Consider the following 12,252-nt stretch of genomic DNA (forward strand, 5'->3'; position numbering starts at 1 on the left):
GGCTGATTTGAGGCAGTTTGAGAGGCATAAGAGACTTCAACTCTAAATCCGGCAGTCAGATCAGAGGTTATGTGGGTCATGTAATGCGAGCCAAGGAAAACCAAGGATTATAGGAACGCTAAAAACAGGGAACGGAAGGAATTCAATCTTATCGCAGTGATTACCAGAAATAATCAAGGTGGTGGTGTAGTTTTGTGTGTTATAGTCGATAAGATACCTCAATCCAGAGCTGAGAACCATGATGGGTGAAGCCAGAGGTTCCTGGCGAAGCTGAAGCTAAGAGGCCGCACGAGGATCCAGGAGGTTCTGTTCTGTTCCTGAATCTACTAATGCTAAGAGCTTCTTAGTGATGCTGACAAGTTGGATGGTCACAGGTAGGGTGATGCCAGCAGAATTTTAATTTGTCACCAGTGATCCTGCCTCTACTGGTGGGCTCTGTCTTTTGGCCATACAGGACAAGTAGAAATGAAGTGATTCTTAGCGCGACAATAGATACTCATTAGCTCTTAGACGGCAAAGACGTTCTTCTGGAGTGAGTCTTGTCCGACTCACCTGCTTGGGCTCAGGGGATTCCCCTGAAGGCTATGACTATGCCTAACCCTAACTCTCAAATACAACTTTTATTGACACCAAAGGACACCTTTTGCTTATCTCAGAGATGCCACATATCTCATAAATATTTGATACCCTGAATGAAAAAGGGCTGGCTCAAGAGAAGATACATTTGGTAATGCTGTTTGTAACTGTTTGTCTTTGGTGTATCAAAACAATTACAGATTCCTCAAATCTAAGAATTGAATTTCTGTACACACTTGAGACCTTGAAGATGGCACCTCTTATTAAAGTTTCAATGAGTGCTTTGAGCTGCCTAAACATTTGTAAATCATGCATTTTTGATAAGAGAGAACATTGTTGGGAAAATACATAATTTCTTTGAGATGAACAGTCGACATTATATGAAGAAAAATATTTAAAGAAAAACATTATTGGCTGAGAAGCACCTGAATCCAGCACTGATTTACACCTATTTTCTTTACTAATCTTAAAGGATTAGTAAAGAAAGTGTGGACAAAGCTAAAGATTACCAGAGTGTAGAAGAGTATTGAGCTAATATTTTAGCATGATTGAGGGCAATAATGGTTCAGCGTGAGTGGTGGGATGAAGGTTTGTGTCAGTATGTATTTTGTTTGTGCAGGTTAGTGGGTAGATGTGTATTGCGTGTGTGGGCATATAGGTGTATGCATACAGAGCACATCTGGTGTTGAGCCAGGAGGGGGTGGTGGGCCTCGGGTGAAGCCTGTGGCAGCTACCCTATCCCGTACCAGCCTCTAAAAGGGAGCTGCCTGTCTGTCGCAGCCTGATTTATACATATTTATATTATATTATGAATGTAAGAGGAAAGTGATGCCGAAACTGTGGCATAAACACCAAATACCACCAGAATTTAGAGATTATAATTCAGTGTCTGGGAGGACTATTTAATAACCTACAGCTTGCATTTTTCAGGACAAATTCTTGTGCTGCTCTCTTCATCCTTCTTGCTTGGATAATTTTTTTCAGACATTTTGTGAAGTCTGCTTTTGTTCTGCTCTTTGCTTTAAATATGTCATTAATAATGTAAACCCAGGTTCTTGTTCACCATAAAAAACAGGTTTGGGATTTGACTTATTTCACCGTCTAAGATGCGAAGAAATACAAAGTGAAGGATCCTACTGATGTGTCCCTTTCTTTTGTATACTCGAGTGAGTAAATGTAAACAGAGTAACCTTTTGTTTCAAGTCTTTGCTACTTATTGTGCAAGGTTGCACTGAGGCCCTGAGTACAGCAAGACAGACAACGAGTTCTCCCTGTATCTGAAACATTAATGTAAAATGCGATTAGCCATGCCATCACAGGCCTCCTTCTTCTTGTCTATTGATTTTCCTTCCACTCACCCTTCTCTCTCAAAAAGCAAAGAGGAGAGTTTCTCAATAGCCAGAGCACCTCTCTCCTCGCCAAAGCCTTTCTTTGACTTAGGCCCTCACACAGATCCAGCCCTGCTGATTTTTACTGAGACTCTGCAGAGGCAATAGACATCTAACGATAACCCCTAGATTCTGTATGAGAGGGCTGGGGCATGGAGGATAGAGCTAGTAAGGGGGGGACGGTGCTGTGTGAGCTGCGGTAATCATGGAGGACTGAGTCCACCAGATCAGTATGCTGGGGTAGAGATGTGTACACTCAGAGAGAAAGAATATATGTAATCAAAGATAAAAGTTGTTCAGGGTCTAGCAAGCTTTACCCTGACTCTTCCCTCTGGTTTCACTGACCTCCACGGCTTTCACTAAAGGGAAAGATGAACATCTCTGATGGCTTAGCCCAGAGACATAGGCCATCCATACGGATTTCTAGCTCCGTATTGTTGATCAGGGAACTGATATTCCTTAAATATGGTTATTTTCATGGAATTAAACTTTTTTAATTGGTAAAGTAAAATAAATCAGTGGTTCTACAAATTTGAAGCATGTTGATTTAAATTAATGTATAGCTTATTCCAGTCATTGATAGCTCTATCCCACTAATAGTTCTGATTAGTGTTTTCTTTGGTTGACCATTTTAAGGAAGTAGAGTGACTCAATGAATTCCCTTTAAATTCTGAAGAACAAATGTTATTTTATCTTCATCAAAGACTATAGCTTGCTTTTCATTTATCAGCAAAGCAAATCTGAAGTGATCTTTTGAAAAGCTGCAAAAAGAATTGAGAATCAGGAGTGTTTCTTTTGACAGATTAAAAAATAAGTAACTACACAGCATTGTGTTTCTAGAGGTTGATGATATAGATTACATTGCTCATGGTTAAAGTTCAGTTGAATAAGTAGTTGTCCTAACTGAAAACAAGCACTGATTTGGAAAAAACAAAATGGCCAACTTCCTGTTGGTTTTGGGACATTGCTCCAGGAGAACTATATATATATATATATATGTATATATATATATATATATATATATATATATATATATGTATATATATATATATATATATATATATATATATATACATATATATATATATATATATATATATGTGTATATATATATATATATATATATATATATATATATATATATATATGTGATGTGATGTCAAGGAACACGTTGTCCAAGCTCTGATAACTTTAATTTATTTGTTTATCTAAAATACCCTTACTGTCATCCACTGCTTATTTATCTGGCTGCCATTGAAAATGGTGCCATTGGAGAGCAGGAGTATGAGTAAAATAGGAAAAAGCAACAAGATTACAACTCAAACGCAAACTCAGAATGCTTAAGATTGTGCTACATGTTACATGTTTAAGATTAAAATCAGATTTTTATTTTCATGCATGTACACGAAATTTGTCCTCTGCTTTTAACCCATCCAGGTTGGCACCCGGTGACACAAGCGGCACCATCAGAAAATTATTTATATGGGGACTTGATTGTTTATAGGAGGTGCTACTGAATTCTGACCCAACAAACAAACAAATCGTCACAAATGATACTATAATAAATATATAGATTTACTGCTCCCAGGCTAATACACTACATATTGTGAAATGCACATTACTAAATGTTTATCATAGAACAACACAAGCATATTTAACAACTTGTATTTAATGAACCAACAAACGCCAAACAACAAGCACAAACAAACAATAAAACTCATAGCCACCACAGAGAATCTGTAGATTTACAAAATAGTGTAACTGTGAGAACTGTACTCTCCACATCTGTCTTCCTCTCTCCTCTACTCTCCACTCCTGTCTTCCTCTCTTCTCCTCCTCTCCTCATTTCCACTCCTGTCTTCCTCTCTCCTTCACTCTCCACTCCTGTCTTCCTCTCTTCTTCTTCTCTGCACACACACACACACACACACACACACACACACACACACACACACACACACACACACACACACACACACACAGAGGCTAAATACTAAAGGTACAATTGACTTAATATTAGGCAAACAATAAATAACATAATTCAAACCTGTCAAAAAAGAATTGTGTACTCACAAGGTCACAAGAGAACGATCCGTCTGTTGTTGTGATTAGCTGCAAAGCGGTTAATGACTGCATCGACATACAGTTCTTTGGCCCTATGGCTGATTGCCAGCACACCCAGATTGCTGGTTCATGCATCTCCACTTCTGTTCCTCAGGTAGGTTTTTAAACGCCGTAAGCAAGAAAAGCTCCTCTCACATGCAGCTGATGTGATGGGCAGTGTCATGGAGATGCACACAAGTTTGAATAGGTCAACAAATGCTTCCCCGTATGGCCTCAGTAGCACCAGCACATCACGAGTGGTGCTGACAATGTCCCCACTTAGTTTTTTCCTCTCAATAAGTCTTTTTGCCTGGAGAAGTTCTGCTGAGAAGTTTTCCTCCGTACTCCGTACTCCATAGTATTGTGTTTGGGGTTAACAGCTGCTACTCCTTTCAGAATGTGGCAGCTTTCAGAAGAAAAATGTCTGTCCAATTCACTGATTAATCGGTTGAATACTGGGAAAAAGCAGTGATTCCGATAGTCGTCTGAAGTTTCCAGTGGCTCTTTTGATCCTGTTTGGCTGTTCACCACAAACTCCTGCAGGTGGCGGGGCTGTATTTTTCTCCTCACCTGTCAATGCCAACTGTTTCACACATATCACTGGCACACTCCCAGATTTCAGTCCATGTTTCAGCATTGCGTTTGTCTTTGAGGGCATTAACAACTGCAAAGACCAGATCAATGGCAGATGCCAGCTCCAAATCTGTGGCCTGTAGATGACCAGATAAGTTTTTTGTGAGACTTAATATGCTCTCCAGCATACAGATGTTCAGGACAAATTGTGCATGAATCAGTCCAATCAGTGATCTTTCTTCAGTAGCTCTATGAGGCTCACATCCACAAGAGTTGCTAAGATAGCAGGGAGAGTTATCTTTATTGCCCACAGTGTAGAATATTGGCAGGCCCATTTGGTATCTGACAGTCTTTTCAGTTCCACTGAGCGTTTGGTGGGCTCAAGTTCTTGCTGGTTCTCCATGAACACCTTGTGAGTCACTATCCCAGAAAAAAAGTTGTACAGCATCTTGACTGTTGCTAAGCAGTCTGCAACTGGTTTCACAGTATGTACACATTCAACTAAAACCAAGTTTAGTCTGTGTGCATAGCAATGGATGTAAAATGCATGTGGACACCATTGTTGCACCCGGACATGACAGATGGCCCATCATAGCACTGTGCAATGCATGCATGTTTGTCTATGTTACACTTAGCCAATGTCTGTTTAACTGACTTGAGTAAAGACTCTGCATCCAATCCATCTGCAGGAATGAAGTCCAGAAACTCTTCATGAATGCTGTCATTGTTTAGGTAACGCAGAACAAGAGATATCTGCTCTTTTTTGCTCACATCCTTTGTCTCATCCACCATTATTTGTACTTCGCAGCCTTTGACAGGAGGGGCTTAAGACCCTGCTCCCCCCCCCCCGCTGGTTGGAACTTGAAAAATGTAGAAACACGATGACTGGTGGATTTACAGCTCTACTGAACGTCTCTTTGAAGCTTACAGCTCAAGCAGCAACCGGGAAGTATTAAGTGTGTGCATAGGCGCCTTTTCAGTGATACAGATGGAGCCTCTTCATTATTCACAGTGTGAATAATGAAGCCTTGTTTTTTGCTCCCCCACTTTTTTCCTTTGTGGAAAAACAACAAAAACATGCATATGTTGCAGTCCCTCCAAGGTGATTATTTTTAAGAAGCAATTTTTTTTCATCTTTCTGTTTTCAGTAACTAAAATTAACACTACAATTCTGACATTTTTGGAGACTCATCCACTTTCAGTTGATTAAGTCCAATTTGTTCTGTACACTGCTTTAAATATCATTTGCAGTTTGTCAGCTGCCTGTTCACATGTAAGAAACAGGCCATTTAGCTCATGAATCACTTACTAAAAACATATGCATGGATTCAAGTTAAACTAACCTATTTGGTTGAATTTCTTCTGACCAATTAAAATGAGCCAAAAATGGAAATGCAGAGAAAATAGAAGTCTGAGGTAACCAGGTAGCCAATTAGCTTGCAAGTCAGAGAGTGTTGTGATGAAAAGTTGATAAAGGAACTGATTAACATTTGGCACATTGAAGTATTGTCTTTTGTCTTTTGCTGACAGTGAGTCGGACAAAACAGAAAAGAAAACATGTAAAGCCTCATAGTATTAAGAGGGAAAGTGAGAAATGCTCACAGCTCTGTAATAATTTTAATTTATTCACCAAGTCAAATTAATCTTGACGACCTGAAGCAGCAAACAGCTTTAATTTAGGTCGTAACTATACTTGTATTGATCATGAGTATACAGGCGCCTAGTGAGATCTCATAAACTTTTTCCATTAGCTGTTCCTGTTTTTGAAATGTGCAATTCATACAATTCAAGGATTCTTTGTCATTTCGATACATGTTTAAAAACTAAATTGAAACGAAATTGGTTACTCTGGTCCCAGTGCAAGCCCAATAATGAATAGAATAAAAAAGAAATAGCTAACTAAGGATATAACAAGCAAGAAAAAATTGAATATGAAAAACAAGTTGAAAATACCCAAAATAAGTGGAAAATACACATAAAACAGTCCTGTACCATTGACGTAGAGTGCAAGTAGAATTAAAGTGACAGTTTAAAGACAATTTGTAGTGTTCAGAGTTGTACAAGATTAGGGGGGACTTCACATCACATCATCTTCTACCTAGCTTCTAGGCAGAAGCTGTTCCTCAGTCTGATAGTCCTGCTCTTAATGCTCCACAGACTCCTGCCTGAGGGGAGGGGGACAAACAGTGTGTGTGCGGGGTGAGTGGGGTCTTTCATGGTGCAGGAGGTCCGCTTCATGCATCTGGAGGTGTAAATGTCCGTGGTGGTGGATAGGCTTTGTCACAGTCCTTTGTCCAGCTTTCACCACCTTCTGCAGCGTCTTCTTCTCTGCTGCAGAGCAGCTGCCGTGCCACACTATGATGCAGGAGCAGAGGACGCACTCCACCACATCTATAGAATGATGTCAGGAGGACTGAGCTCACAAGTCCAGCGCGCCTCAACCTCCTGAGGAAGTAGAGGTGCTGGTGTGCCTTCCTAATAACGCAGGAAGTGTTTTTGCTCCAGGTGAGGTCGTCAGTGATGTGTACACCCAGGTACCTATAGCTAGAGACCACTTCCACCGCTGTCTCTCCAATGTGCGGGGTAGGGGGGAGGTGTCTGCCCCTTTTGAAGTCCACGATCATCTCCTTGGTCTTCTTCACATTGATGCAGAGGTTGTTCTCTCTGCACCAACCCTCCAGGTGTTCCACCTCCTGCCTGTAGTCGAACTCATCGTTGTTCATGATGCGTCCAACCACAGCTGTGTCATTCGCAAACTTCACAATAAGACAGCTCGGATGTTTCGCCAAGCAGTCCTGTGTGAGCAGGGTGAACAGGAGGGGGCTCAACACACAGCTGGTGCTGAAGAGGAGTCATCATGGATTCTTACAGACTGCGACCTGTCTGTTAGAAAGTCCAGGACCCAGTTGCAAAGGGTGGAGCTTAGTGTATTGAGTTTTTGAATCAGGGTCTGTGGTATGATTGTATGAATGCTGATGTGAGGTCACAAAGAGCAGGCGAACACAAGAGGCCTTGTTCTCTAAGTGGGTGAGGGCTGTGTGGACCACAAAAGATATGGCATCCTCTGAGGATCTGTTCTTCCTGTATGCATGATAAGATTAAGATCAGATTTATTGGTCTTGCATACATGCATACACATGAAATTTGTCCTCCGCTTTTAACCCATCCAGGTTGGCACGTGTTGACACACACACATGCACATGCACAGGGTCACACACTCAGAGACAGATGCCAACCTGGACTGGTGGTTAGCCATTCACAGCGCCCGGGGATATTGGTGCGGGTCCACAGTGACGTTGATGCAGTCCTTGATGTGAGCCATGACCAGTCTTTTGAAGCACTTTTTGAAGCACTTCGAAGCACTATTAGGATGAGGGCTACCGGCCAATAGTCATTCAGGCTTGTCATTTTGGCCGTTTTGGGGATGGGGATGATCATGGCAGTCTTTAGGCAGGTGGGGACCACTGCCTGTTCGAGAGAGATGTTGAAGATGTCTGTCAGCACCTTGGTAAGCTGGTGTACACAGCCCCTCAGCAACCGCCCAGGGATGTTGTCGGGACCAGCATCTTTGCAGGGGTTAATCCTCTGGAGGGTCCTCCTCAATTCTGCTGGTGTTACACTGAGGGGCTCCTCTTCTGGTGAAGGGGTGAGTCTGGTGCTGAGAAAGGTGTTTGGGTCCTCAAAGTGTAGAAGTTGTTGAGTGCGTTGGGTAGAGAGGGGTCATTTGGGCATCTTTGGTGTTGTAGTCTGTAATGCACTTTATGCCCCTCCACATATTACATTACATTACATTACGGTCATTTTGCAGACGCTTTTATCCAAAGCGACTTACAATAAGGGTGTTCGACATCGGTAGGCAAAAGAACTTCAGGTCACAAGAAATCCTAAGTGCATTTTCTTCCAAAACCAAACAGCTAAGAGCATAGCTAGTGCTAGAGTAAGTGCGGTAAGTTAGGTACCTAGACAAATGGGAAGACAATTTAGAAAACAAAGACAATTTAGGAAACAAATAAGTGCGTAAGGAACTAGGACAAAACAGGTGATGTCTTAAGAGGGCGGATCTGGGTAGTGTTTCCTGAAGAGATGGGTTTTCAGCCTGTGGCGAAAGATGGGCAGCGACTCAGCTGTCCTGACATCAGTTGGGAGATTGTTCCACCATCGGGGTGCCAGAACAGAGAAAAGCCGTGACCGTGTTGATCGTGCGCAGGGACCGCTGAGTGACGGGGCAGCCAGCCGCCTGGAGGCTGCAGAGCGAAGTGGTCGGGCGGGGGTGTAGGGCTTGACCATAGCCTGGAGGTATGAAGGAGCTGTTCCTTCCACTGCCCTGAAGGCTAGCACCAGAGTCTTAAACTGGATGCGAGCAGCTACAGGGAGCCAGTGTAGAGAGCGGAAAAGGGGAGTCGTGTGGGAGAACTTGGGGAGGTTGAACACCAGACGAGCAGCAGCTTTCTGAACAAGCTCCAGAGGTCTGATGGCAGAAGCCGGGGCGCCAGCAAGGAGTGAGTTGCAGTAGTCCAGGCGGGAGATGACAAGAGCCTGGATGAGCACCTGCGCTGCCTTGTCGGTGAGCAAGTGGCAAATCCTCCGGATGTTGTAGAGGTCCTCCTCTACATCGTTCCTATATCGGCAGGAACGGGTCACTGATGCGATGTTTGCCGAGAACGACAGTTGGTCATCCAGGGTCAGACCCAGATTCCTCGCAGTCCGAGTTGACGTCACCATGGAGTCATCCATGGTGATGGCCAGGTCTCCGAACGGGCAGCCCTTCCCCCGGAGAAACACCAGCTCAGTCTTGTCCAGGTTGAGCTTAAGGTGGTGCATCGACATCCACCCCGAGATGTCTGCCAGGCACGCAGCAATGCGTGCCTCCACTTGGGTGTCAGAAGGGGGAAAAGACAGAATCAGCTGGGTGTCATCTGCATAGCTGTGGTAGGAAAAGTTATGAGAGTGGATGATAGAACGAAGAGATGATGTGTAGAGGGAGAAAAGAAGAGGACCCAAGACCGAACCTTGCGGAACCCCAGTGATGAGCCTACGTGGCTTCGACACAGACCCTCTCAGTGTTACCTGGTAGGAGCGGTCTGTCAGGTTTGATGAGAACATGGAGAGTGCAGAGCCAGAGACACCCATTCCCTCCAGGGTAGAGAGAAGGATGTGGTGGTTCACTGTGTCAAATGCTGCAGACAGGTCCAGGAGAATCAAGACAGAGGAGAGAGAGTTAGTTTGAGCAGTTTGGAGTGACTCAGTTACTGCTAGGAGGGCTGTCTCAGTTGAGTGGCCCACCTTGAACCCGGACTGGTGGGGATCCAAGAGGTTGTTCTGGTGGAGGTAAGAGGACAGCTGTTTAAAGACAGCACATTTGAGAGTTTTGGACAGGAACGGTAGAAGGGATACCGGTCTGTAGTTCTTGATCTCTGAAGGGTCAAGAGCTGGTTTCTTTAGAAGAGGAGTGACTCTGGCAGTCTTGAAAGCAGAAGGAAAAGAGCCTGATGTCAAAGACGTGTTAATGAGGTGGGTCAGGTAAGGAACAAATTAGGTGCAGCAGAATGAAGGAGAGGGGAAGAGACCGGGTCAAGGGAACATGTGGTGGGGCGGCTAGATGTTACAAGGTGAAGGACCTCATTTGCAGAGAGGGTAGAGAAGTGGGGCAGAGAGGGAGGTGAGGGGAGAAGGTGGTAGAGAGGGAGGGGTGGGAGAGCGACAAGTGTGGGTGGTGTGGACAGCTGGGGGGTGAGGGAAGGAAGATCGGATATCGTTAACCTTCTTGTCAAAGAAGTCGGCAAAATCGTCAGGGAGGAGGGAGGAGGAGGGAAGAGGGGGTGGGGGTTGGAGGAGGGACGAGAAAGTTTGAAAGAGTTTTTTGGGGTTGGAAGCAGAAGTATGAATTTATTACAGAAGAAGGCAGTTTTAGCAGCAGAGAGAGAGGAGAAAGTGGAAAGCAAAGACTGGAAGGCAAGAAGGTCCTCAGGGAGTTTACTTTTCCTCCATTTGCGCTCAGCCACCCCAAAGCTCCGCCTCACAGCCAAGGGGCAGGAGGAGTTGAGCGTGCAGGCCTGGAGGTGAGGAGACAGAGATTGTCCAGAGAGGAGGACAGGGTGGAGAGAAGAAGATCAGTAGCAGTGTCAGGGGATAGAAGGGAAAAAAATTCAGGGGCAGGGAGAGCAGAGAGAACAGAAGAGGAGAAGTCAGTGGGAGAGAGAGCGTAGATTGCAACGAGATGATACCATGTGGGTGGGGGGAGGTTGAGAGGGAGGAAAGGAGAGGGTGTAGGACATGAAGTAGTGGTCAGAGAGATGAAGAGGAGTGAGAGAGAGGTTGGTGCTAGAACAGTGCCTGGTGAAGATAACGTCCAGTATGTTGCCAGCCTTGTGGGTCGGAGGAGATGGGGAGAGAGCTAGGTCAAAGGAGAAGAGAAAAGAAACAAGAGGGTGAAGCTTCTCTGTCTGGATATTGAAGTCAATGAGAAGGATGAGGCCAGAGCCATCATCAGGGAAGTGAGAGACAAGAGTGTCTAGCTCCTCCAGAAATGGTGAGCTTGACCGGGTGAGAGACAGTGATAGCATGATATTCAAAGGAGGGAGAGAATTGCAAGAGGGAATAAAGAGAGTATTTCCAGTCCCTGGAAATTAGCAGGCCAGTACCACCGCCCCGCCTCGCAGCTCTGGGAGTGTGAGAGAAAGAGTACATACTCCGTGGGTCGTTGGACGAAAAGTTTTCCTGGATCCTCTGGGCGAATGCGGCCATGGCATTTTTCACTCCTGCAGTCAGCTCTCTCCTAGCCATCTTGAGTGCCAGGCTGTCACCAGACCTATATGCAGCGTCCCTGGCTTTGTGTTGGTGTGTGGCATTAGAATAGAGGATGATAGGCAGGTATCATAGTTGCCAAGCCCGTTTATTATAAGCAACTTTGGGCTTGTTTTTCTGTAAAGTCGCTTGTAAATCTTGTCTGTCGCGGGTTGGGGTTTTAGGGCTTATTTTCCAAAGTGTATTTGGGCTTGCTTTGATGCCTCTCTCCCAGCTCTCCAGTCTCCACAACAACGAGACACACGAACGCGACAACAACGCGATAGTTTGTCCTTTTCCTTGTAACCGCCCACACACCCACACTCTCATGCAGATCAATGACAGAGGGAGTCAGACAGAGACAGAGTGAGTGACGATGAGCGGAAAAATATGAAAATAAATATAGAAAAGAGTGGGAGAAAGTGAGTGGATTGAATGACTGGATACGACCTCAGGTTGGAGATAACACAAAGGCCTTTTGTCAACACTGTAAATGTGAGATACATGCTCACCATGCTGATTTAATACAGCATGCGAGCACCGAAAAGCACAAAAAACTCTGCTCCCTCCTCGTCCATGAGGCTTAAAGAGATTGGTTTCACATCCTCAAAACCAAATGACACAAGACAAGCAAACATTAAAAATAGCAACTTACATAGCCTGCCACACATCAATCAATGCTGTGGGTCATCTAGGTGAACTAATTGGATCTACCTCGACTGACAAAGACATCAAAATACACCGGACCAAATGCACTGCATTAATAAATCATGCAATTGCATGCATATGTTGCATCAATGCATGTTCAAAGACCTCATGAGTGATATCA

The 12,252-nt window shown here is 44.3% G+C and overlaps 1 pseudogene; it reads right to left on the minus strand.

The window, feature by feature from the left end:
- Positions 1 to 8,687: 8,687 nt before the first annotated feature.
- Positions 8,688 to 11,423, minus strand: LOC142383149 (uncharacterized; annotated as a pseudogene).
- Between the last annotated feature and the right edge of the window lie 829 nt (positions 11,424 to 12,252).

The sequence above is a fragment of the Odontesthes bonariensis genome, chromosome 1 (assembly GCF_027942865.1).
Source record: "Odontesthes bonariensis isolate fOdoBon6 chromosome 1, fOdoBon6.hap1, whole genome shotgun sequence".
Taxonomy (NCBI): Eukaryota; Metazoa; Chordata; class Actinopteri; order Atheriniformes; family Atherinopsidae; genus Odontesthes; species Odontesthes bonariensis.